Source organism: Pan troglodytes, chromosome 2, assembly GCF_028858775.2.
Source record: "Pan troglodytes isolate AG18354 chromosome 2, NHGRI_mPanTro3-v2.0_pri, whole genome shotgun sequence".
NCBI lineage: Eukaryota > Metazoa > Chordata > Mammalia > Primates > Hominidae > Pan > Pan troglodytes.
In genome coordinates, this window is record NC_086015.1 from 17,542,174 (window position 1) to 17,568,725 (window position 26,552).

General features: G+C 53.7%; 1 protein-coding gene across 2 annotated transcripts in view; it reads left to right on the top strand.

Annotated features, from left to right (window-relative positions):
- The first annotated feature begins 10,664 nt into the window (after positions 1–10,664).
- The window catches only part of FBLN2 (fibulin 2), an 88,543-nt gene continuing 72,655 nt past the window's right edge, over positions 10,665–26,552 (top strand). For both annotated transcript variants that reach the window (XM_016940523.4, XM_016940525.4), the window contains exon 1: positions 10,665–10,774. The gene's annotated coding sequence lies outside the window, so the exon portion shown is untranslated. The remainder of the gene's footprint in view (positions 10,775–26,552) is intronic.

The window sequence follows — 26,552 nt, forward strand, 5'->3', positions numbered from 1 at the left end:
AGATTCCTCCCACCTGCTCAGGCCTCTGGGCACATATATGACCTGGGCAGAGCCAATCAGCACAGCCCATCCCCACTGCAGTGACTGGTTCAGGCCTGGGCACCTGAATTGAGTCCCTCCATTTGGGGAGAACCTTAAGACCAGTGCAAAAGTGCTGCATTCTAGCTGGACTTGAAGGGTTATGAGTTGAGTGACAAGGGGGGAGAAACTTGCTCCTGGTAACATGTTTGAGAGACTGGATCAAGCTGTGCTTGAAGTCCACCCTTGTACTCTGTCGGTACTGAAGTCAATAGTTCCCTTCTTGACTTAGCCTCTTTGAGTCAAGTATACTGTGACTTGCAGCAGTAAGTCCAGACTGGCACCCTTTCCCAACTTGTCATTCACACCTCCTGAGCCAGAAACCTGTGTGTGTGTGTGTGTGTGTGTGTGTGTGTGCGTGTGTGTGTGAGCCTGCCCCTCCCTTTCTCTGGCGCCCAGCATCACACCAGTCTGTGTCCTCTCCCCACAGTGTCTCTCCAATCCTACCATTGCCCCAATGCCACCAGCCCTGTCTGAACCCCATCATCTCCCACCTGGACTCTTGCACCAGCCTCCTCCAGTGGCTTCCCACCACTCTCAGAATAAACATGGAGCTTCTTCCCATGCCCACAGGCTCCCCCGTGAGGCCTGACCCTGCCACCTTCTCGTCTCCCCAACTATCCCTTCAGTGGACTCCTCAGCTTCCGGATCCCTTTCCCAGAGCCCACTTAACTGTCCTTGAGCACTTCCTGTGTGCCAGGCCCTGTCTGATCCTTCCCACTGGTTAACTCATGGAGCCCTCCCAAAGCCTGGCGATGTAGGAGCTGCTATTCCTATTTTATGGAAGAGGACAGGAAGCCCAAGTGGTTAGGAGCCTCCCAAGTCTGAGTTAGCACACAGCCAGGCAGCCGGGCTCCAGCTGACACTGTCCGCACCACCTCCCCTGCAGCACTGCCTCAAGGCGCTTCTTATTGTGTGGGTGTGAGGTTGTTGGATTTGTATCTGTCTCCCACTGGAATGTGAGCTCCATGTGGTCAGGGGCGAGTCAGCCCTACTCATGGCCAGAGCCCTGGTAGGATGCACAGTACCTGGCACAGAGTGGGTGCCCTGGAAAGGTTTGTTGAGTAATATTAGCTAATACTTATTGAGCACTTACCACATGCAAACCACCTCCTAAGCACTCCTAAGCATATAACTCAGTCCTCACAACAGCATGCCGAGGTAGGCAGTTATTTTATAGTTGGGACCCTGAGACACAGAGAGGCAACTTCTCCCAGGTCCCATGGCTACTAAGCAGCAGAGCTGGGCTTCAAACCCAGGCAGCCTGGCTCCAGAGTCTGACCTGGTAACCACGTGCTACGTCATCCCTGTGTGGGCGGATGGCTGCACAGATGGCTGGATGGACACTGAAGCTATGTTCCTGCTGGGGGTCAGGGTAAGTGGAGATCAGGGGCATGGAGCCGAGACTGGGCCCATGTCCCGAACATGTCGGGAGGCCAGGAACGACAGATGGAAATGAAGGATCAAGGCACACCTTGCGGGGGTCTTCTCTACTTCCAGGGGCTTGGCCAGCTGGCCAGTGTGGTCCAGAGGATGTGGGTCTCCCATCTGCTCCCTCATCAGGGCCCTGGTGAAGAGGCCTGGAGAAAGGAGGGGTTGAAGCACCTGGGGGAAAGCGGGAGGGATGGGAAGAGACCAGAGGGCAACTCAGTGAAGATACCCAGGACAGAGGGACAGACCTGCCCATGGCCAAGCAGCTCTGGACCTTCAGCTAGGAGGTCAAGGGACCCTGGAGTCAGAGTGTGTTGGCAGCTTAATACATCACCCCGAATAACTACTGCCAGTTTAGGTCACATGGCCTGAAGGCTGGAATGTGGAAAGTGAAAGTTCTCTATGGGCCGTGCAGACCACCCTAAGGACCTGTGCTCAGTCCCTGGAATAGTCCTGGAAGAGGGATGGCTGAATTGGCCCCAGGATACTAGAGCAGCTGGGGTGGCTCAGCCTGCAGAAGAGCAGCCTTGAGGCTTTGGCTGAGGAGAAGCAGACAGGCCAAGAGGACCAGAGGGTGGGGCCAGAACCCAGAAGGGGGTCACCTCTCTGTGCAAGGATGACTTTTCTCTCAACATCCAGAGTTGCTCAAGAAGAGAGGGTGTTGCCCTCCCACCCCATAGCTCAGTTCCTGGCTCCTTCCTCTGGGTTCAGCTGGGGCAGGGGCACCTGGGCTCTTTCCACCCAAGGAAGGGGGTTCCAGGCTCTGTCTTTCCTGGCATTCCGGTGGCCCATTGGGGCCCCAGGGCCTTAGGGCCGGATGAGGAAACACAGAGCCTGCTGGGCCGTGGCCCCAGGCACAGGCTCTGGGTTGAGAGGCCTAGACAGAAGAGCCTGGGACTCCAGGGGGCTGTGTGACTCACTCATGCTGCCTGGGGGGACCCAAGCTCAGCTGCCTCTGAGCTGTCTCAGTTTTGTTATCTGTGAAGTGGAGACACCCAGTGTTTAACCTTCAGCGGGTGGAGGACATGCAAGAGAGGCAGCTGTGTCTGAGCTTCATAAAATGTATAATGCAGTGACGATTTCAATCACCATTTCTATCATTGGATTAGTTTCGGTCTGTTAAGAAGCCCAAAGTGATTTTGCCAAGCAAGACAGGATTAGATGTGCAAGGAAATTTTGCAGGGAGGGAGCAGGAGAAGGCAGAGAGAGGTTCAGAGGGCAGCACAATTCTGACACTTGTGCTGGGAGAAGGGGAAGAAGGATTGGGCAGGAGGAGTCTTGGAATGTGATGCAATTCCAAAAAGCTTCAGCCAGGATGATGATTGGGCCTGGGAACTTTTCCAGCAGGTGAGTGCAAGGAGTCCTGGGTCTCTCTGGGATATTGCTGCATTCCCATTCCTAGCTCTGTGCTCTGTCGTTGGTTGGGAGCAGCTCACAGTGGCCTCAGTGCAAATGTGACGGCAGGTGTGGAGGAGCAGTCAGTGACCTATGCTGCAGAGATAAGTGGAGATCTGAGTGATACATCTTCAGGGCCACCATAATCCTAATTATCCAAAACCCGTCTATACCCAAGGTGGGTTGGGTCAAGTCCTGCCAGGTAACCAGAGGTTATTTGGAGCCTCAGAGGCCAAAGTTTGTTATTTAAACAGAGATGTGTTTCCCTTCTTCACATTCCTAGAAGGGGAGGTTTCCAGGTATAACTGGACATTCTTGCCCCATAACAAGGCAACCTGCTGGAGGACCAGCCATCAGCTGCATGGGACGGGCAGCCAGAGGGGCTCGGGGTTAGATTCAAGGGCAGCAATAAATGAAGGTTTCATGGATGGATGAAAAAAAGAACTGGAATAGAATATAGGTAGCTTACTATTCTATTTCTATCTTGGAATAGAGGAAGGCTTTCCAAGCACAACCCCAAAACCATAGACCACAAAGAAAAATACTGGTAGGTCTGTCTACATCAAATTTTTAAAATTCTATGTGTAAAAAAGTATATAACCAAAGCTAAACTAGAGGAGTCTGCAGCATGTGCTTGGCAGAAAATAGGTTGGCACTCCTGCTATACAAAAAATGCTTATCAGTTACTACGACCAAGATGGACACCTCCATAGTATATATGCCCTTTGTCCTTGCAACTTCTTGGACATAAACAAGTGTTCCAAAATATAGAGATTTATGTTTTTTTCTTTTTCTTTTTCTTTCTTTTTTTTTTTTTTAGAAATAGGGTCTCACTCTGTCTCCCAGACTGGAGTTCAGTGGTCAATCATGGCTCACTGCACTCTCCCATCTCTGCCTACCAAGTAGTTGGCATTACAGGTGTTAGAAATAAATTTTCGGTGCTGCAAAAGAAATAGCACTCAAACGTGAATTTTCTCAGCAAGGCAATTTTACTTCTATAGAAGGGTGCATCTTGCAGATGGAGCAAAGGTGAGAGCACACAAGGGAGGGGAAGGGGTTCTTATCCCTAACGCAGGTAGCCCCTACTGCAGTGTCGTTCCCCTATTGACTAGAATTGGACTGCACAGTCTAAGCTAATTCTGATAGAATACTGGACAGCTATTGACAGTGATTCCAAAGATTTCTGTTATTGATATCTTTGGATATTTGTTATTGATATCTGTTATTGATAGAAAAATGACCATAATATATCACATGATGGAAAATATTTATTAGAAGCTGTGGGCAGGCATACATACATACATTCATGTATATGTATAAAACAAAAGCAGTTGGGGCTGGATGCAATGGCTTATGCCTGTAATCCCAGCACTTTGGGAGGCCGAGGTGGGCAGATCACTTGAGGTCAGGAGTTCGAGACCAGCCTGGTCAAAATGGTGAAACCCCCGTCTCTACTAAAAATACAAAATTTAGCTGGGTGTGGTAGCATATCTCCAGCTGCTTGGGAGGCTGAGGCAGGAGAATTGCTTGAACCTGGGAGTTGGAGGTTGCAGTGAGCTGAGATTGCTCCACTGCACTCCAGGCTGGGCGACAGAGTGAGACTCTGTCTCAAAAAAAACCAAACCAAACCAAAACAAAACAAAAAACCCACCAAAAAAACAAAACAAAGCAAAACAAAAGCGGTTGGATGAGATTCTCTTGGGAAGATAGAATCTCCCAATATTGAATGTTTTATTATATGTAGTTTCTAACTTAGTTATTAAAATCAGAGCCAGTCTCTCTCATTTAACAAATGGGGAAACTGAGGTTGAGAGTGGGCAAGAGCCTTTCTGGGACCAGGCCCCCTGTCTCTGGGCTGCCTTCGCTGTCCTGTGGGCCCCCTTCAGCCCCTTAGGATTTCATAGTGTGGCCTTAGGCAAGTCTCTTCCCTCTCTGGCTGGCTGCAGTGGGGAAGGGGCTCTGAGGCTGCTCAGCCTATTTTTCCAGCCTGCTAGGGAGGTCCCAGCCTCTGAGACCAGCACCCTGCCTCCTCACCCTTCCCCCTGCCTGAAGAGTTGGCCCCAACAGCAAGGCTGGGCCAAATTTCATCACACCAGGCAAAGGAATGGGCCAGCATGAGTCACGAGCGAGCCGCGCCATAGGAGGTAGGGGCTGACCATTCCCAGACGGGAGTTGTGAGGCCAGGCGGCTTTCCTGGAATAAGTAGACTGCTTGGGAAAGTGCAGAGAAATCCCAGAGTGGAATAAAAGTTGTAATGCCTCTCCCCTACTCCTCTCCCCAGACACTCTATTCTATGCACTTCAGCCCTTTTTGCCACTCTGCCAAGGGGTCACCCAGTCCTTGTCCGCACACCCCAGCTCCCCACTACCTCACTACGATGTTCTCCCTCTTCCTCTAGAAGGGCAGGGAAAAGCGTGCGGACTCTGGAATTGGGCTGCTCCAGGTGGGGGCCCTAGCTAAGATGCTGAGCCTCAGTTTATTTGTAAAATGGGGGAAATATCTAGTACCTCTAGAATTGTGTAGAGGATTAAATGAACTAATCCGTGTAAGGTGCCTGTTAAAATGCTTAGTACACAGTATATGGTTAACAGACATGAGTTTATTTTTCATCACAATCGCTGCCCCCTTTATTTAAGGCAAACCACCTTTGGAGAGAGCCTAGACATCATAAAAAACGGAACCTCAATGGCAAACACCAGTGTTCAAAGGGGCCTGGGAAGTGCAGGTGCTGGACTTGGTGGGTAATTTGTCTCGGTGAGACGAATTCCATTAGCCAAGGCTCTTGGGTGATAGAAGTGAGCACACCAAATCTCAGGTGCAAGAAACCCCAACTAAACCAACTCAAAAACAAAACCCCTATTCAAATTGGCTGAAGCCCCAAAGAGCATTTATTGACCCCTGTAACTGAAAGATCCAAGGGCAAGGTGGCTTCAGGCCGAGCTATAACCAGGTGCTTAAACATCATACCATCAGAAAGCCTCTCTCTCCTTCCCCTCCTCTCAGCCCTTACCTCTGAGCTGGTTTCATTCTCAGCAAGTTCCCCTAAGAGGTGGTCTCCAAGCTACTGGCTCACACCCCCAGCTGGGCAATAGGGCAGAAACATCATTCCCTCCCCTGGCTCCAGGGCAGGCACAATCTGCCTTACATACAGATGCCCCTCACTAGGGCCACATACCCTTCCCTGAGCCAACCACCGTGGCTGGGGAGGGGATTCCCCAGTGGGCCACACCACATCAACCGAATGAACCACATCAACCCAGAACGGAGCCAAGAAGGCTCTGCAGAGGAGCCTCAGGGGCTGGCAGCTGGAGCAGGGGATGGGGATGGGCAGAAACCAAAGATGTAGACTGCACAAGTCTTCTTGGAAGGCTCTGAGTCATGAGCTTTGGTGGGAGACTAGAGAACACAGCTCGTCTATGACTTCTCAGTAGAGCATTTGAGCTCGATATTGAAGTGGGAGGGGTGGTTGTTAGTTGGGTGTAGGTTAGGCTGTTAGCTATAGCAAGGCTATAAAAGACTCATGTGAAGGTACAGGCCAGGTGTGGTGCTCCTCTGCTGCCCAGGGACTCCTTCCATGCAAATGTGACTCTCACCTGGTAATACCAAGTGGCTGTATCATTTTTTCCTTTAAGGCCGTGAGCCAGAAATTGTCCACATTACTCTGCCCCAATTCAACAGCACGACATGTTTGTGGTCCCACCTGGCTGCCAGGGAGGGTGGGAGTGAAATCTTCAGCCAGAAAGCCATCTAAAATTTCTATAGTTATGTTTCTTACATGAATGGTGGGGGCCGATGAGGGTTTCTGCCACAGGGTAGGAAGGATCTGGGTAGGTGGAACAGCATTCACAGTGGGATGGACAGGCAGAGAGGTGGGGAAGTTCCTGGTGTAAGAGAAGAAATCAGCTTTTCATTGGGTGAGGAGTAGGGCTCTGGGATGTAAGGACGGGGTGTAGGTGGGTGAAGGGCTGGAGATGCAGTGGGGATCCAGACCAGACAGAGCTTGAACTCGGCTCCCAGGAGTGACTGTGTCCGGCTCCCAGGAGTGACTGTGTGCCCACATGTCCATGCTCTGCTCATGCTACCTGCTGGCAGCTGCCCTCGGGCCTGGGCCTGGGGTGTATAGACTGGTGTGCAGTCCACTCTTGGGAGGAGGGAAGATGGGAAGAGACTTGTGCAGGCTTTGGGGGTCAGGGCCATTTCAGCAGGGACTTCCGGGCACTGGCATATGATCTGGAAAGGAGTACGGGGTCATCAGGGACTCCTGGCAGGCACATCTCATTGTTCTCTTAGACTCTTCACTCTGAGGAGGGACAAAGCTGGAAGAGGAAGGCTAGAGGGAGGTACCCCAAGTGGTGTTTTTCAAATCTGGCAGCATCTTACAACCTACTGGAGATTACAAAAAAAAAAAAAAAAGTACTGATGCCCAACTCCACCCTCTGGAGACTGGGATTTAATTGTTCTGGAGTAGAGTCTAGACAGTGGTATTTCCAAAACAACAACAACAACAACAACAACAACAACAAAAAAAAACAAAAAAGAGAAATTCCCCAGGTGATTCAGATGCACTGCCAGGTCTGAGAAGCCTTGTTCGAAAGCCTGGGAGCGGGTGTGGTGTCCTGGGTCTTCGTTGGGCAGCAGGATGGCAGGTGGGGCTGTCCCCTGGGGGAGGTGGGCCTATGTCTAGATATCTTTCCTATCGTGTGGAATTCTTCCCCTCGAGGGTCTTGGGGGGCCTGGACACTGACTTTCCTAGTATCTCTTGCAACTGGGGACAGATGGGAGACCCACACTGCCCCCACTGTGGCTGCAGCTGCTGTCAAATGGGAGGCGGGAGAGATGACTAAGCAGGCTCAGGGCCGAACCCACTGCTGGGGAAGGAGAGGCACTGTGACCCTTGGAGGGAGCTGGGGAGAAGTCCTGGCGGGGAGTCCGGGGCCCACCATTCAAGGAGTGGGCAGCCCTCACGCTGTCTGCACCCAGGTGGGCAGCGAGATTTTGGGCCCCGTCACTGGGCCTTTCTCCCCGAAGCTTGGTTTCCAGGCACACTGTGATCACAAATTTCTTTTCTCATCCAAACAGCTCAAGTTAGTTTATGTTGTTTGTGATTAACAACAACAAACATTTAATGGAGGGCTTATGATATACCAGACACTGCTGTAAGCATCTTAACTTCAAAACAATCCTATAAGGCAGGAACTTCTTTATAGGCTAGGACACTGAGGCCAGAGGGTTGAAGCCACCTGCTGAAGGTCATACAGGGAGGATGTGGATTTAAATCAAAGCCACTGGGTCCCAGAACCCATGCTCCAACGTAGGCAGCCTCCCCAAGGCTACCCAGTGAGGATGCAGACCCAGGAAGCTCAGCAAGGCTTCTCTTCCCAATCCAGGCTGCACAGGTGGGACAAGTGAGCCTCATGCCTGCTGGCCCTGGCGCCTCAGTGCCCAGGGAGCTGGTGAGATTGTCACTGATGTAAATAACTTCGCTGCCCACTGTGATCATTCTGTCTAGGCCTTATCAGCCTGAAACTTCCTCCAACCATGTCTCAGCCAGGCCCTGGGCCCCAAATTCCTGGTGGGTGATGCGTGCTCTGTCTGCGATAACAGTCTTGGAAGGGCTCTGAAGGGACGGCCGCTTTGGCCGCATCTCCGGCTCAGATAACAGGACGGGAGAAGTGTCTCCACTTTATCTTGTGGAAGGCGGGCCAGGCCTTGGGCTCCCTGGGCTGCACAGTGAGCTGCGTCTGGCTCAGTGCCTCTCCTCCCAGGCCTGGGCCCTGTCGGGGAAGGGAGCCTCATTAGCAGTTGCCCAGGGTCTCTATCACCCCAGGCCACTGCCCCTCCTTCCCCCACAGGAGGAAGGATTCAATCTGTCATTTACTCATCAGATATTTACTGAGCACTCCCTTGGGTCAAGTCCCATCCAAAGTACAGATAATCCCTGAATTACGATGGTTCGATTTAGGATTTTTTGAATTTAGGATGTTGAGAAAGCGGTACACACCCAGGAGAAACCCTACTTGGAATCCCCAGGCAATCATTCTGTTTTTCACTTTCTGTGCAGTATTCAATGAGTTACATGAGATATTCAATGCTTCATTATAAAATAGGCTTTGTATTAGATGATTTTGCCCACCTGTAGGCCAGTAATGGAAGTGTTCTGAGCACATTTAAGGTAGGCTTGGCTGAGCTATGATGTTCTGTAGGTTAGGTGGATGAAATGCATTTTCAACTTACTATATTTTCGATTTACGATGGGTTTATGGGGACACGATCCCATTATAATCGAGGAGCATCTGTACTTTCGGTTTGGCTCATTTCGGTTCATTTGATCTTTCCAATAACATTATAAGATAGGCTTTGATGTCGTTATGTTCATTTTACAGTTGAGGAAATAAAGCCCAGAGAGGTGAAGTAACTTGCCCAAGGTCACACAGCTGGTGTGTGGTGACTTTCTTAATGACCAGGTGATCCTACCTATAGTCATTTATAAATGAATAAGAGAAATCAGCCAGTGACAAGTACTGTAATAAGAGTGCGGCCGAGTCCCAGGGTGGAGAGTGGTAGTTGCTACCTCTGCTGGGGTCTCAGGGAGGGCTTCTCTGGGGGTGGTGGGATTTCAGCTGCATCTTAATGCAGGGATGAGTCAGCCACGGTGGATCTGGGGAAGAACATCCCAGGCAGAGGGAACAGCAATGGCAAAGGCCCTGAGGGAACAACAAGCACAGAGCTCCAATGGGGAAACGGGCCCAGAGGGAAGGCACCTGCCTGGGGTTAGACAGAAGTTGGGGCAGGCCAGGCCCAGGCTGCCAGCTCAGGCTTTGGCCTCTCCATCCGCTCCTGGCTCCTCTGTGGGTGGCCCCATCTAAGCCAATGGGCCCTTCCTGGCTCCACCTCCTCTCTGCTGTGCGGCCCTGGGCAGGCAGCTGCCCTGCCCTGTGCCTTTGCTCTTGGCTGCCTCACCCCTGTCCTGGGCTGCAGGGAGACCCCTGGGGGTGGGGGCGGGCACACTTTGGGCCCATGGCTGCTGCTCAGATGTGAGGTGGTGACCACCAGGCCATATGTCTCTGGACAGGGATGGGAGAGACTCAGAGAGACACAGAGACCAAGAGATAAAGTCAGAGGGAGATGCAGAGACCAAGAGGGACAGACAGAGAGATGACATTAGATCAGAGATGGAGACCCCGAAAGAGACCCAGAAAGGGATCGGTGTGGGCTGGGGGAAGAGACACCCCGGGGGTCACACAGTGGTCACAGGCATCCGAGCTGGGCTGAGGAAAAGGACAAACTGAACCTGTTCCAAAGCTGGGGGCTCAGTACCGCCTGCCCAGGCACGTGCAGCAGCAGTGGGGCTGCAGCCAGGCCCCCAGGGTAGGAAGCAAGGCGGGTGGGAGGCAGGGCCTGGCCTCTGGGCAGTTTTGTAGCCGGGCCCCTCAGGCCCTCACAATGTGCCCAAGGCTGCTGGGCCCATCTTCCAGGGGTGATCACTGAGGTTCAGGCTGGCTGAGGCGGCCGGACCCCAACCCCTGGCCCTGCCCTGTGGGCAGCAGTGCCAGGTCTGGCACTCAGAGGTTAGGCCGGGCGCAGGGAGGGTGCGGGCTCCGCAGCGAGCGCGCCGGGCGGCCTCTAGGAGCCGGGTCAGCGAGTCTGGGCTCTGAGCGAGCCGCGCCGGCCCGGCCCCCTCTCCGGCGGGCGGCCGAGACCCCGCCCCGGAGGCGGAGGCGGAGTCAGGGGAGGGGGCCGGCCGGCTGGTCCCGCCTCTCGCGCCTCCGCCCCGCCCCGCGCGCACACAGCCAGGGGCCGCCCGGGCTCTCGACGCGCCGACGGCCGGGCGGACGGACGGACGGACGGACGCCGAGCGCAGTGCCCCGCGGTGAGTGCACGCGGCCCCTCCCGCCCGGACTCATCCCCGTCGGTCCGCGCCTCACAGCTCAGGACTCGGGGGCGCTCGGACGCACCGACGGCTCGGCGGACCCTCGGACGCGCCTCGCGGGCTGCCCGCGCCTCCACCCGCGCCGCCGGTCCGACCGGGTCTCGCTCTCCCGGTCCCAGCGCCGGGACGGCCCGCGAGCGCCGCGACCCAGTGTACAGATGCGGGCACAGAGGCCGGCGCGGGGTGGGGGCCAGGGGTCCGCGGGCGGGTTCCCCCACCCCAGGTCCGCAGCTTCCTCTGCTCTGGGTTTCACTTCTCCCCCCTGGGCCAGCTCCCACCAGTCATCCCCTCTGGTCCCACTGCCCACCCCTACCCCGACCGCAGGACCCTGCCGCCCCTCCATTCCAGAGGGCCGGGTCAACACCCTCGGGGAAAGAAGACTAGAGTCCCTGGTCTAACACTACCCCCTCCATCACCCCCAAGTCACACTCACCGCCACACACGCACTCACACCAGCAGAAGTTTCTGCACGCTCTGCATTGGCGCACCCACCCTCCCTGTCACCACATCCTCCCTCTCCCAGCCCCATGCTCACCCCGCCAGCTCCCCCAGGCCAGAATCTCTTACACTCATCTCACGTCCCCTTAGCACACAATGCTCCACACACACACGCCTTGCACATTGGCACCCCTCCGAGGCATGCCTCTAGCAGACAGTTGTGTCTCTGATAAACACATGTGCCCTTACTGCCCTCTGACACGCACACACGTCTGCCACACAGGGGTAGCTATCACATGCATATCTCCATCATATGTATTACACATGTGTCTCTCACATGCGTGTGCTCCTCAAATACCTGGAATCACAAACACTGGGAGTGCCACACACTGTGAGTCTCACATACGAGTCACAGACCCCCACGACTTCACAGTCCCAGCCCCCCTGGCACTCCATGGGCAGTCCTCCCCTGTCCTAGGGGGTGGGGAGCCGATGTTGGAGGAGGGAGGTGGTTCCTCCTGACAGAGAGGCTGCTTACCATGGGACCTGGGTGGCTGTGGGGAGCATGGGGGTGGCTCAGCCTCAGGCTGGGCCTGACTCCTCACCTCCGTGCATCCTCTCTCCCTTCCCCTGCTCCAGTCTCCGAAATAGGGGTGCCCTTCCTCCCTTTTTTGCTGCCACAAGGAGTTGCCCATATCAGCTTTGCAGTGACCACTTGGGCCAGTCCCAAGCAGGCCTGAGCCAGCAGGCGTCCCCTGACAGGCCAAAAAGAGAAAAAGGGAAGTCAAACAGGATGGTTTGGGTGCTTGTGTCTACCCTGATGCCCCTGAGATGCTGGTCTGGGCCCTCGCGGAGGGAGCCCTGATGAATTGGGTGGCAGCTGAGAAGTGTTCCCTCAGCCTGGCATGGATTGGGAGCTGGTGTGTGTTTGTGGCTGATCGGGGCTCTGGGCCTTAACTTCCCCATATGCCAAATGGGGTGAAGACTCCCCAGCAGGAGGAAGAGAGGGAGGGGGAGCTACTCCCCTGGGGTGCACCCTTGACTTCCCGCCCTCCCCTCCTGCAGCTGAGCTGTGTGATGGGGGTGAGCAGGGGATGAAGTCAAAGAATCTTATTCCGGAGGCACAAACCTGCCAGCCCCGGCTGTGGCTGGCCCTGCATGTTTTGTTTGGCTCTCACCATGTTATTATTATTTTAAAAAATTAATTAGCTGCCAGCATTTACAAATTGGCAGTTTTCACGTAAAAGTCCGGATTTCCGTCTTCTCTTGAAAAATCACAAGGTCTGGTAGTTCAGGATCTGCATCTCCTGGCTGGTGCTGCCCACCCCCAACCCAGGGGATGGGGCAGGGGCGCTGTTTGGTCCCCGTCCCCACCTGGCCCTCTCATGCCTTCTCAGCTCCTGCCTGGCCTGCGTGGCCTTTGTGCGGCTGTGACTGCTGCATGCATTGGGCTGATTTTGCTCCATTGCCCGCCTCAAGCATAGGCCCAGGCTGGTCCTCCATGCATGGCTGGGGAAGCCCTGGGCGGGCCTCCTACCCTTCGAGGCCTTAGTCGTTGAAGCAATGAGTGGCGCCCAGGGCCCTGGGCCACAGGGCATCTTTGTGGTGGTGGCAGACACTTCCTGCTAGGCTGTGGGGGACGGTGGTATGGGGACCCCGTGAAGCAAGAGCTCATGCCAGAGAGCATTCTCCGAGGCAGGCTTTATTCATCACTTTTCTTCCCAGATCCTGCCACCCCTCCTGCAGGGTGGAACTCTTGCACCTATTTAAGAGACGGGGAAGGGGAGGTAGAGAAAGGGCCTCCCAGCAGGCAAGGGGGAGAGCTGGGGTTCAGCCCAGGATCTTTTCCCTCCAAAGCAAAGCTCTTTGCCCCTCTTACTGAGCCACTAGTGGGAGGACTTGGTCTCCTTGGCCGTGGGGGGAGTGCCCTGAGCCCATCCACACCTGACACGCAATAGGTGCTTCGTAAATGCTTGGGGCCTGCTGATGGTAAGTGAAACTGGGTTCTCTGCAGCAAATTCGGGCCTAAGGTGAAGATTGCACAGCCACTTGACCTCCATCTCTTGACCTCATGATCCGCCCGCCTCAGTCTCCCAAAGTGCTGGGATTACAGGTGTGAGCCACCGTGCCCGGCCCCTCCTTTTTTTTTTTTTTTTTTTGTAAAGACAGGATCTCGTCCTCTCTCTCAGGCTGGAGTGCAGTGGTGTGATCACAGCTCACTGCAGCCTCAAACTCCTGGGCTCAAGTGATCCTCCAGCCTCAGCCTCCCAAGTAGTTGGGACTACAGGCGCACACCAGCCAGCTAATTTTCTATTTTTTGTAGAGATGAGGTTTCACTTTGTTACTCAGGCTGATCTTGAACTCTTGGCCTCAAGTGATCCTCACTCACAGCAGGTGCAGGTGATTGGGTGTGATGAGGAGCTGCTGGTGGATTCTGGTTTGGGGAGGGGTGGGGTCTAATTGAGATCCTAAAGGTCCCTTCCCCTACACTGCTGCTGGCAGGGAGCAGGCTGGAGGGCAGCTGTGGGGATCCATGCAGCAGCATCCAGGTGAGAGAAGTTGGGGCTTGGATTAGGGCGGTGGCAGCATTGGAGGTGAGAGTGGTCAGATTTGGACTGACTTTGCAGGTGGGGCTGCCAGGATTTCTTGATGGATTGGAAGTGGAGTGAGTGAAAGGGGAGGCCAGGGTGAGGCTGGCTGTCCTGCCCCGTGGTGGACGTAAGCACCATGCATGGCTTCTGGTCCTTAGCAGCCCTCTGTCATCCAGTTTCCTTCCCCAGGTCCCCGAGTGTGGGCGGTGCAGGTGTCCGTGTGGCTGCAGGCAGCTCTGCCTCCAGGGCTCCTTCTGAATGCTGGGGCTGCAGAGGTCTACCCTCCCAATAGACCAGACAGAGGCGCTGCTCCTGTATGCTGCAGGGGCAGAGGGGACCACAGGGCTGTGCCTCCAGCCAGGCATTATAGGGTGATGGGAGCAGGGGGTTTGTGGCTTCACCTCAGGAGGGCCGGGAGCCGTGACTGGGTGTTGTGTGGGGGCGGCCAGGGAGGGGCTCCCTGGAGTTGGCGTTCCTGCTTTAGCAGCTCTATGAAACCCTTTGCCAGGGAGTGTGCCCAGGGCCTTGGATTCTCTTCATCACCCCACAGTGCTGGCAGTAGCCTCTGGTGTGGGCCAACGTTGTGCCAGGGGCTGGTGTACAGAGGAGCGGAACACAGGGCCCCTTTTAAGGTCATCCCCAGGGGTGCCTGCATGGGTTGCTCTGAAATGCTTTGTCGGGGCCATCCTGGAGGAGAACGCTGAAGCCATGGGAACTGAGGAGGCATCTAGCTGAGCCTGGGTGGTCAGGGAGGGCTTCCTGGAGGTGGTGCAGGCACTGTGATATGAAGGTAGAGGGGTGAGGGGCACCTGGGGACAGGAGAAAGCCTGGCTTCTTTCAGAGTGGGGGCTTGGAGGAAGAGTGGGAAGTAAGGCTGGCAAGGCCAACTAGACCCTGAAAACGGAGGCCCTCCAGTCCTGGTCTGCGAGCGAGCAACAGGCAGCCTCAGGGCGTTCCGAGCAGAGGAGGCGCGGCCAGACTGTGAGGTTGAAGGGTCCCTCTGCAGCCCAGCTGTAGGGGTGGGCCTGGAGAGGACAAGGCGGCAGGTGGGAGGCCTGTGAGAGTGACAGGGCCGGGAAACTGAGGCGCAGAGTGGGGCGTGCTTGCCTGCAGTCACATAGCGACTGAGGAGGAAGAGCTGGGACGGGAGCCAGCTCTGTCCACCTCCAGGTCCTGCCTGGCGAGCTGCCCTCGCGTACGGGGCACCACTGCACGCCCACACCACAAACTCGCCTCATCTGGGCACGTCCTTTCCCAGGGCCCCTCGTGGGTCAAGCCGTGCGTCATTTTGTGCCATTGTCTTCAGTTATTGGAATTTGGAAACGTTGCAGAAATGCCTCTCTCTCCCCTCATATATGGAGATTGTTGCAAAGCAAGTGCTGGTTTGGGGAAAGGTTATTTCCTTCCTCGAGGGTGGGGAGCCTGGCTTTCCTGAGAGGGGCTGTATTGTAGGCGGCCAGTGCGTCCCGCCCAGGTCTGTGTGCTGGTGAGGAAGTGGTGCCACCCACCTGCGCCGGGCCAGGGATGTGGAGGGGAGCACCCATGTGCTCAGGCAGAACCTGCCGGTCCCAGGTCTCACACCTTGTCGGGCTTCTGGTTGCTCATCTGTGAATCGGGGGCGCCCCCCTGGCTATGCTGACATTGTTGCCCAGGAAGAGCCTGAAACGGGAGGAGGGCTCTGAAGTGTGATGAGGCCCAGCTGGGCGCATGGGGAGCACCGTGGGAGTTGAGCGTTGCCTGGGCCTGAGCCCCCGGAGCCTGCATCATGAGGGATTTGTCTCCTATCCTTAGCTTCTCAATCTGGAAAATGGGCCTGGTGGTAGGGGCCCCCAGTAGGGTTGGTGTGAAGGCTGAAGGATGAATGGAGAGCCCCAGGCCCACTCTGGGGAGGCAGACAGTGCTGCTGGCCGTAGCTGGTTCTTGAGTGTGGCTGAGTGCAGCCACCCGTGTCTCCCGTGGCTTCTGTCTTCTGGCCACGGAGACACCATCATCTGTGTCGGGGCCAGCCCTTGGGCTTGTGATCGGGGTACCCCAGTGCTTGATAAGCCTCCCAGAGTTCTTCCCTCCTTAGCCTGGGACCCCCATCCTGGCCCTGAATTCCCAGCCCCAACCTTGGTCCCAAGTTGAGCTTTTAGATGATCCAGAAAGTTCTGTTCTTCTTAGAGTCTCTTCAAAATGAAAACACATCGTCAAAAAACATGGATGAGCACGCATGCGCGTGCCCACACACACGTTCTCTCTTTCTCTCTGTCTCTTGTCTGTCTCTGAAGATCTCGCTCATCACTGTGGTTTCTTAGGTATCTTCCCTAGTCCTTGGAGCAGAGACACTCACTATCCTCGTGGTGGTTGGTGTTGGCTGAGCATCTCAATGTCCTCCCTCATCTCTGCTCCCCTGCATGGCTGTGGAAACAAATTAATTTCACCGTTTTGGCCCATGGGCATCCCAGGGGCCCTGATGGCTGTTGTCTGATTATGGGGCTGGTAGAGGCAGAGGGCTTCTACGGGGACCTGTGCACTTTCTTGGGGAATAAGCCAGAGGGTGTCAGCTTCCTTTCTGACAGAGTGAGGATGAGTTTCACCACCGTGTTTTCGGCTGCATCCTCCTACCTCCTGTCCTTGACATCATACTTAATAACTTAATGTTATTTTAAAAAATCCCTTCCCTGTTTTGCTTATATTTACTTTTTTTTTTTTTTTTTAAATACTGAATTTCACTCTGTCACCCAGGCTGGAGTGCAGTGGTGCTATTCCGGCTCACTGCAACCTCTGCCTCCCAGGTTCCAGTGATTTTCCTGCCTCAGCCTCCTGAGTAGCTGGGACTACAGGTGCATGCCACCACACTGGGTTAATTTTGTATTTTTAGTAGAGATGGGGTTTCACCATGTTGGCCAGGCTGGTCTCAAACTCCTGACCTCAGGTGATCCACCCGTCTTGGCCTCCCAAAGTGCTGGGATTACAGGCGTGAGCCACTGCGCCTGGCTGCTTATACTTACTTTTAAAGGAAACCTTTGATCACAACTGTAGACAGAAATCAGGATCACTTGTCCTAAACCAGCAATACCCATAAAAATAAATATAGCATGAAAAATACAGTGCTTAGCACCTTAGCCACCTTGTATGCCCTGCCACAGCCTTGAGCCCGAGTGAGTGTTCCCTGGTTTTTTTTAATTTATTTTTATTTTTATTTATTTATTTATTTTTTGAGATGGAGTCTCGCTATGTTGCCCAGGCTGGAGTGCAGTGGCGCCATCTCGGCTCACTGCAAGCTCCGCCTCCCAGGTTCACACCATTCTCCTGCCTCAGCCTCCCGAGTAGCTGGGACTACAGGCGCCCGCCACCATGCCTGGCTAATTTTTTGTATTTTTAGTAGAGAGGGAGTTTCACCGTGTTAGCCAGGATGGTCTCGATCTCCTGACCTCATGATCCACCCGCCTTGGCCTCTCAAAGTGCTGGGATTACGGGCGTGAGCCACTGTGCCCAGCACCCTGGTTTTTAAAAAGAATGGTTGGCAAGCGTCTGAGAGGTGTGGGAGGCACACCCGTGCTGCCCAGAGACGGTCTCCAATAGCCAGATTGGTTCAGAGGGATTCGCGGGGACATTTCCTCACAAGATCACCGAGCGTTGGTGCTTGTCCCTGAAATCAGCTGTCCCTGCACAGTCATCTCTATCCCTGCCCAGGAAGTCCCCTGTGGTGGGGGCATCACATACCTCACATCTCCTGGGGCTGCCTTGGCATGTTTCGTGCTAGGCTGGGGTTGATGGAGGAGGCCCCAGCCCTCTAGCAGGAATGTCTTCTCTGAGACCAAGTGTCTGGCTCTCAGGGAGTGGCCATGTCCTCTGTGCCCCCAGCTCCGTGCCCTAAGACTGTCCTGGCGGGTTCCGGCTGCTATAACAAATGTCACAGATGAGTCGGGGAGGAGATTGAAGATGGACATTTATTTCTCAGTTGTGGAGGCTGGAAGTCTAAGCCCTAGATTTCGTTCCTGGTGAGAGTTTTCTTCCCGGCATGCACGTGGCTGCCTTCTTGCTGTGTCCTCACAAGGTGGGGGGTGGGAAGCGGCGGAGGGAGAGAGAGACAGAAGGGAAGAGAGGGAGGGAGGGAGGGAGAGCTAGTGAGCTCTGGTCTTTCTTTCTGTAAGGACACTAATCCACACATGGGGGCTCCACCCATGTAACCTCATCTAAACCTCCTAATGGGGGGCCCCACCCCCTGATACCATCCCACTGGGGTCAGGGCTTTCACATAGGAATGTGGGGAGGACACAGATGTTCAGCCTGTAACAGACTGGTTTAATGAACTGCTGAGGATGGAAACGCTGTAACACCAGCTGCTGGTCCCTGTGTGACCCCAAGGCAGGGTGTGGTGGGGAGGCCATGGCTTCCTGTGCATGGGATAGGAGGAGTGACCCCTCTTTGGCCCTAGACATTGGGGTTCCCAGGGTCTGGTTGGGCATCAGCACATGACACTGTAGCCCACCTGTGACCTGGGCTTGGTCCCCCACAGTGACTTCGGAAGTTGGCCTGCCCATTGCTGGAAGCAGGGGCCCCTTTGCACAGGCTTCTCTGTGTCTGAGGCTATTCAGGAGACGTAGGGGCCCCACTACATCCTCATGGAAGGACTAGTGATCCGTCAGCCCTGGGTCAAGTTGCAGCCACCAGGACCCCCTCACGCCCCATCTTTCTTTTGTCTCTGCCTTTCTCTGTGAGCCTGGTTGATTCTCTCGAAATGATGCCCGCCACATGGCAGGAAATGTGCCCACCTTCAGAACTTGCTGTTTCTTCCCCTGCAGGTGGTCTGTGCTTTCTTTTATTTCCACTTCAAGAGCTCAGGGAGGAGCTGTGACCAGCCCAGCCTGGGAAGAACATCTGCCCTGGGCCAGTCAGCTGTGGCTGGGGAGGGTCAGGAGGTCATGCGTTGATGTGGCCCCAGGCGCATGTCTGGAGCCATTCCCTGAGCCTGGGGACTGAGCAAGGCAGCCTGCTGCCCTAGGAGGGGTCTAGTCTACCGCAGGGACACATAACCCCAGCAACTCAGACATTTTGGGGTTAAGTCAGCCATGAATACAAGAAGGTGGTTCTTCTTTCTTTGTTTTCACAAATGTCAGGATAATTTTGGTTACAGGTGATAGAAAGTACAATTTCAGCAAAAAAGTCATGGAACTAAAAAAGTACAGGGTGTAGCTTCAGGCATGGCTGTATCCAGGGCCTCTGCAGATGCCATCAGGACCGGGTCTCCGTCTCTTGCTCTGCTGTTCTCCGTGTTCCATACTCCCAGGCAGGCTCTGCCGTGTGGTGGTCAGGTGCCCCAGCAGCTCCAGGCTCACCCTCGAGCTCAGAAGCTCTGGAGCAAGGCAGCCTCCTCCCAGGAGCATCAGTATGGGCCATGTGACTGGGTCGTGTGACTGCTCTGACCTGTCACTGTGGATGGGGCAGGGACTCCTCTCATTGGCCATCCAGCAGTCCACGTAGCCTGAAGTGTGAAGGGGGGTTCCCCAGAGGAAAAAGGCTGCAGTGATGAGACCCACTGTGCAGATGAAAGCATTGCTGCTCAGAGGGTCACATGCTCCGAGGTGCCCAGCAGCCTAGTGGCAGGGCTAGGTTCAAATTTGAGCTTTGATCTCTGGGAGTCCAGAGCTTGGTCCTGCTGGCTGTCTCCCTTGGCTTTGGCAGCAGGGGCTGACTGCCTTGGGGGCCTCCAAGGCTCTTGAGCCCAACGGTTATACCACAGACTGGGCCAGACCCCGCTGTTGGTTGTACACTGGCCGCCTCACTGGCAGCCCTGAGAAATTCCTAAATTTCAGGGCCGTGCAAATAAATTGGGCACAGCAAAGGCCTGAGGGAGTCGCAGAGAGACTGGGCTGCCCGCTCCCCTGGCTGCTGCCTCCTTCCAGATGCTGTGGTGGCCAAGGGAGCCTGGTTCTGCCGTAGGCCGGCCCCGCCTGCCTGTCTCCATCGCTGTCTGTCTCTGGCTGTCTGCTTGGCTTTCGGTCTGTGCTTCTCTCCATCTCTGTCTTGGTCTCTTTCTGTCTCACTAATGGATCTCTTTCCTTGTCTCTGTCAGTCTCTGTGTCTCTCTCTGCCTGTCTTTTGCTGGCACCACTCCCCCCACCCCGCCACCCAAGTCTAGGATCTCAGCCCTTTGTGAGACTAAAAGGCGGACACAGGAGTGAAAGTGCCTCTGTATGAAAGGTGGACACGTACCTTGGTTGTTTAGGTCACTTAGCCAGTGACTAGCCAGGTGACTTCAGGGAAGCCTTTTCTGTTTCTGAAGGCCCTTCTGGGATACTCACATTCATAATTCATCCCATCCTCTCTGCCAGCCCTGTGCTCGGGCCATACGGATTAATTAATCTACCCCTCTCCACTCACCCACCCATCCATATACCCACACACCCATCCATCCACCCGCCCACCCACCCATCTGTTCACTCATCCACCCATCCACCCACCTACCTACTTTTTTAGCCACCCATCCATTCACTCGTCCATCCATCCATCCATCCATCCACCCATCCACCCACCCACTTACCTACCTACCCATTCATCCATCTACCTACTTATCCCACCCTCAGGGCTTGGCTTTAAAGCATGGGGTGGGATTTGGGTGTTCAGGGTTCTAGGAGAGTTTCAGGAGAGAGGGCATCGCAGGTTGAGCTAATGATGAGAGAAAGATAAGGGGTTGGGAACTAGAGAGAGTTTTCCGGTTTAGCAGGAGTTGGGTTTGTGAAGGACAACAGAGGGGGATGGGTTAGGAAAGCTAGGTGGGGTTAGTTGGTGAAGGGCTTTGAATGTCTCCGTCAGGAGTTTTTTCTTTATCCTTGGGCCACAGGACTTCAGCCAGGGGTCTGTGAGTGGACTGCAGGGAGTCTATGAAACTCCCTCACATAGCAGTTTTAGGTATGTGCCCATATGTCTGTTAAGGCTCTTGGTTGCAAGGGACAGAAAACCTGGTCCAAGTTAGGTTAATCAAAAGGGGTTCATGTCATTGTGAAGTTCAGTTTTTCAGTTAGCTTCAGGCATGGCTGGATCCAGGTGCCAGGCAGCTATCACTATGACCCTGTTTCTCTTTCTTGGATTTCTTGGCTTTTGTGTGTTTTATGAGCAGGTGCCAGCCTCTGATGGTCTCCACTTGATGACAAGATGGCTTCAGGTACCCTTGATGTTAAATCATCTTAGTCTAATACAGTAGGAAAGAGAGAAGCTGTTTGCCCAGTGTTTTACCTGAGGTGGGTCTTACAGTCTCTAATTGTCCTGGTGTCCATCTCTGAGTCAGGTGCTGTTGCAAGGGGAATGGGAAGTGCTGATTGGAGCTCCAGCAGGGTGATAGGGCCACAGAACGAAATCTAGGGGCTGTTCTTGGAAAGAGGCTGAATATGTGCCAGGTGGTCAGAAACCACCCAGTGTCGCTGCAGAGCTTGGTTCATTATGTGCTTTTTTTGGTGGAGCTGGGTGTGTATTATCCATAGCTTTTTGCACATTCTCCAGGGGCCCAGAGCTGATGGAGAACCATTCAGGGTTTGGAGCAGGGATGAGAGGTGATGAGCAGTCCCTGGATGCAGGATCTCGGTCCAGGAGCAGACCATGTGGAGCATGCCTGGGGATTAGGACTCCCCCCGCCCCAGGCGGGGCATGGGTGTGCCTCCTTCTAGGGTCGGGTGGAGGGTGTGTGGAGCGCCAGGTGGGGAGGGCGGTGATCTCAGCCTTGGCCGTGGGCAGCCTCATTTCTCATCGCTCCCACCCTGGGAGTGTTTCCTCTTTGCAGAGGAGTAACTTGTGGGGAAGGAAAATACCAGCTCCCTTCAATGCCAAAAGCAACATTTTCTTTTCTCAAAGGTTGATTAAAAGTCACGGACATTAATCTTTGTAATTTTTCACGTGCTTATGTTGGTAATGAGATTAGTGATTGTGTATGTAGGGTCAGCTCTTACCTAAAATTTAGGGAGCTTTTTATTCATTTCTTGTTTTTTCTTTTTTTTTAGGGAGGAGAGGGAAGGGAGGGGAGAAAACCCTGGCTGTTCCACTTGAAAGATTATTTTTCCCACGGTTTTCATGAGCTCACCCTGTTGAAGGAAGGCCCAGTGACCAGTGAGCGTGTGAGGAGCATGGGGCACCTGGTACCCTAAGCCCCACCTGCGGCCCACAGCTTGGTCTGTACTTCACGTGTAGGGCTTGCCCTGGACCTGCTGTCTCCCTCCTCCTCCTTGGGGTCTCACACCACCCACCTGTGTCATCAGCCTCACCTGTTCAACAGAAAGGACCACAGACCTCTCCTCATCCTCCTGGCCCGGTAGCCCTTTCCTTGCCGCCAAGCTTCTGGTCTTTTGCACATCGTGCTATTATTAAGACATTTGCCCACGAGGAAATGAAGGCAACTGTAGTTTTCAAGATTGAAGCCAACTTGATTACTTTGCTCTGATAATTTGTGAGTTTCGAATCATTTCCCTTCTTTCTGTTTCTCCTGCCAACACCTTCTCTGGCTTTTGTTTCCTTTTTCTGGATTACTGCAATGGTTCTTTTTTTATTTTCTTTAAAAAGTCTCTCTTTCTCTCTCTGTCTTTTAGATATGGGGTTTTGCTCTGTCACCCAGGCTGGAGTGCAGTGGTGTGATTATAGCTCAATGCAGCCTCCAACTCCTGGGCTCCAGTAATCCTCCCGCCTCAGCCTCCCAAGTAGCTAGATACAGAGTCTCTTTGAAGGGAAAAAAAACCAGACATACAAAAGAGTACCTAAAAGTCGGTGTAGGGTGGTAGAGGAAGTTCTTGGATAACCACCACCTGGGCAAAGCAAGAGGATACTGCCCGCCCCCATAGGTCCTCTGATTTCCCTTACTGGCCACTAGACTTTGATGGTGACAACTCCTGCTTGACTTTCTAGTTCTGGTTCCTACATTTGCAGTCCCTAAATGATGTAGCTTAGATTTCACCAGGTTTTGTACTTTATGACTGGAATCTGTCCCAGATTTCTCGAAAGGGGTGTCTACAGTCTGTTCTTGAATTCCCAGTGTGCTGTGACCTAGTGGTGGCCCTGCCACCCTGTTGGGACAATGTCCACTAAATGTACCAGATGTTTTGCTGAGGTCCCTGGGCCCCGGATTCAGTGAGTGACTGATCGCCCTCTCCTTGGCATCTCTTCTTCCTTGATGTGTGTCCCCACCCCCCGCCACCTCTATCATTTTTCTTTGTGCTGCTCACTTCCCAGCGACCACTCTCTTCCTCCTTCCCTGCATGCCGGCTGCAGTGTGTCAGGCTGGTTTCTGCCTCAGGGCTTTTGCACATACTGTTAGTGCTGCTTAGGATACCATTCCCCAGATCTTTGCATGGCCACCACATTTTTGCATGATATCAGCAAGTAGGTTGCCTCCTAGGCCTCCTCGTCTGACCATTCTTGCCAAAGGAGCATGCGGTCTGTCTCTGTCACAACGCCCTTATCTCTTCCCCCCATCAGAACATTGGCTGCATGCGGGTAGGACTTTCTTTCATCTTGTTGGCTGCCATATCCCAGCACCTGCAGTGGGCTGGCCGGTAGCAACTGTTTGATGAATAGCTGCAAACTAAAGGACTCTAGCTCAACTTTCTTGGCCAGACAGACCTGTTCAAATCCCCACACCTTTTACTACTTATGTGGCCTTGGACAGATCATTTACTCTGTCTGGGCCTCAGTTTCCTCATTTGTAGGTATTAAATGGTTAAGGAAAATAAATATCCCTGGAAGCTCACAGTCCAGTGATTGGCATTGTGTTGGCACTGAGGAAGTGATAGTTAGACACGAACTTGATTAACAGCTAAAATCCCTACTTGATGCTTTGTGCCAAGAGCAAGTTTATTTTTCCCAGTGAACTAGATGACTTCCTCTTATCAGAGAAGGAGCACCGGGTCACCCTCTAATTTCCCTTTTGGCTTTGGCTGCCAGGAAGCATACTGCTAAGGGGAGGTCTCAGGAGCAGCCCTTACTTCCTGTCCATCTTCAGTGCAGTTCTTCTTCCCTTTCTTCTCCCTGTTCTTTGGTTATTTACGTTTGGCTCTACAGTGCACATGTGTGATTATTGTCCTTTATTTTGGTAAAATATACGTAACATGAAGTTTACTTTTTTTTTTTTTTTTGTGACGGAGTCTTGCCGTGTCGCCCAGGCTGGAGTGCAGTGGAGCGATCTTGGCTCACTGCAACCTCCACCTCCTGGGTTCAAGCAATTCTCGTGCCTCAGCCTCCCAAGTAGCTGGGATTATAGGTATATGCCACCACACCTGGAAATTTTTGTATTTTTAATAGAGATGGCGTTTCACCATGTTGGCCAGGATGGCCTCTATCTCCTGACCTCGTGATCCACCTGCCTTGGCCTCCCAAAGTGCTGCTGTTGCAGGCCGCGCCCGGCTGCGATTTACCATTTTAACCTGCTTGAGTGCACAGTTCAGTGGCATCATGGAAGTTCACGTTGTGCAGCCGTTACCACTATCTATTTCCAGAACTTTTTCATTATCCTGAACAGAAACTCTGTCCCCATTAAGCAGGAACTCCTCCTGCTTCCCACCTCCAGCCCCTGCACCCACCATTCTACTTTCTGTCTCTGAATTTGATGACTGTAGATATCTCATAGAAGTGGAATCACACAGGATTTGTCCTTTGGTGTCTGGCTTATTCACCTAGCACAGTGTCCTCAGGGTTCATCTGTGTTGCAGCACAGGTCAGAATGCCCCTCCTTTCAAGGCTGATAATGTTGCATTGTATGGAATATTTTGTTGATCCATCCATCCATTGATGGTCACTTGGGTTGATCCGTGTGACTCGAGTCTATCATGAATAACACTGTAGTGAACTTGGATGCGCAAATATTATTTTTAAAAAATTACTTTCTGGGCCTCAGGTGGTCTCAGGCCCACTGATAAATTAAGGGTAGATTTTTGGACAGTTTCTAGGATCAGGCTGTCTTCCCTGCCTCTGCCTGGTGTGTGGCTGTGTGTCTGTGCTCAGTAAACTCCATGGCCACTGTGGGTGCCCACCCAGGTCTCTCACCTGGAGGTGCACATGTCTCCCAGCGGCCACAGGTGCTGGCTGCTGATGGCTCACACCTGTGCCTTCTCCAGCTGCCTGCCCTTTGCTGGCAGGTGTCACTTCCCCGCGAAGTGCCTGGGAGGTCACTCTCCATGGTCTTTGGCCAGTGACTGACATGCCTCTGAGTGGGATGCACCCGGGGTGCCCCCCACACTGCATGGCTTCTCGTGGGTCACTGGACTCCAGCTGAGATGCAGTCTTGCCCAGCTCCCCCTGGCTCTGCCTGCTTTCCTTTGCCCTTCTCCTGAGCGCTCTCCCCCGACAGACCATGCCCTCAAGCGTCCCTGCCTCGGACTCTGCTTCTGGGGAGCCCCGTCTAAGACAGTGCGCAGCTCACATATTCCTCTGAGCACTGTGGGTCTTGCATTACTGTGGGCGTTGGGTTGGATTCTGATGCAGCTGACCTACTGAGGCCAACTACACCATGTGGCTAGAGGTGGTCTCCTTGGAAGAGGGTGAGAACTCCCAGCATCTATCACATATAGAAGAGGCAGGTCCTAACCCAGGAAACCAAGCTATTCTGGAGGCGACCCTGGGGCGGGGTGGTTGGAGGGGCAGGAGCTCCCACCTTATCCAGGCCTCTCTCCTCCTGGTGTGGACAAGAGACGCTCAGGCCTTGGAGTGTTCAGGCTGGTAGAGATGACTCAGGAAGCCCAACGATGCCAATGGGAAGGGAGTGTGGATCCAAATTAGCCCAGGGAAGCCCTGTTGCTGAGCCCCACAGCTTCAGTGTCAAGTGTCCTGACATTAAATGTTATCATTTTAAACTAATTATCAATGAGTAATATTGGCAGCTAATTTAAAAAGCACCATGTGGGCCCCACAAACACATCTGTGTGTGAACAGGCTGGGTGGCTGGTTTGTGCCTGCTCTCTGCTTGGACTTGGGCCCGGGGGCAGCCGTGTGGGCACAGCCAGCGGGCCAGGTGGTACTGATTATGGGTTTCTTTGTCACTGTCTTGTCTGTGAGTGTCTTGTGTGTTTATTTCCCTGCTGCCATCCCCAGCAGTCCCAGTTTGCAAGTCCCAGTGTTTTGATATAGCTGCTTATTATTTTTTTAAAAGAGATCCCCTGCAAATATTTAAAAAATTTTAAAGCCATACTGGCGCCAACCTGAGACTTTGTTCTTATCTACAGTTGCCTCATCAAATGGAGGTTGCCCAGTTAAGTTGGAATTTCAGATAAGTGACAGATGTGTGCCAAATACTGTACAGGACATCCTTAAATGCTAGACAGTTCTCCATCATTTCTCTGAGATGCCTGTGCACATCCCAGATCTGTATTTGCTGGATCTCATCAGAGCCAGAAGGGTCAGAACTGGAGGTGGGAAGACCTTTCCTTCCTGATCCAGCGTCGTATCCTGTGGCCTGTGTGCTCACTAAGGTGGGACCCCCCCCCCCTTTCCACAGTGGCAGCACTGGGGATGTCCCCCCAGGTGGCCTTGACCTTCCAGTGTCCTTGCCAGCCCGGAGAGGTTTCATCTGGGGCCTGCTGTGGATGAATGTGAAGGTTAATTTATCAAAGGAGGCAGTGTCGCTTTACTATAGGATGCGTGTTTGTTTTTGTGGTAGGTTGGGGCCCAGCCCTATCAGGACAGCAGAGCGAGGAGCTTGTGGCCAGGTGAGAGAGGCAGCTGGGGCCTGA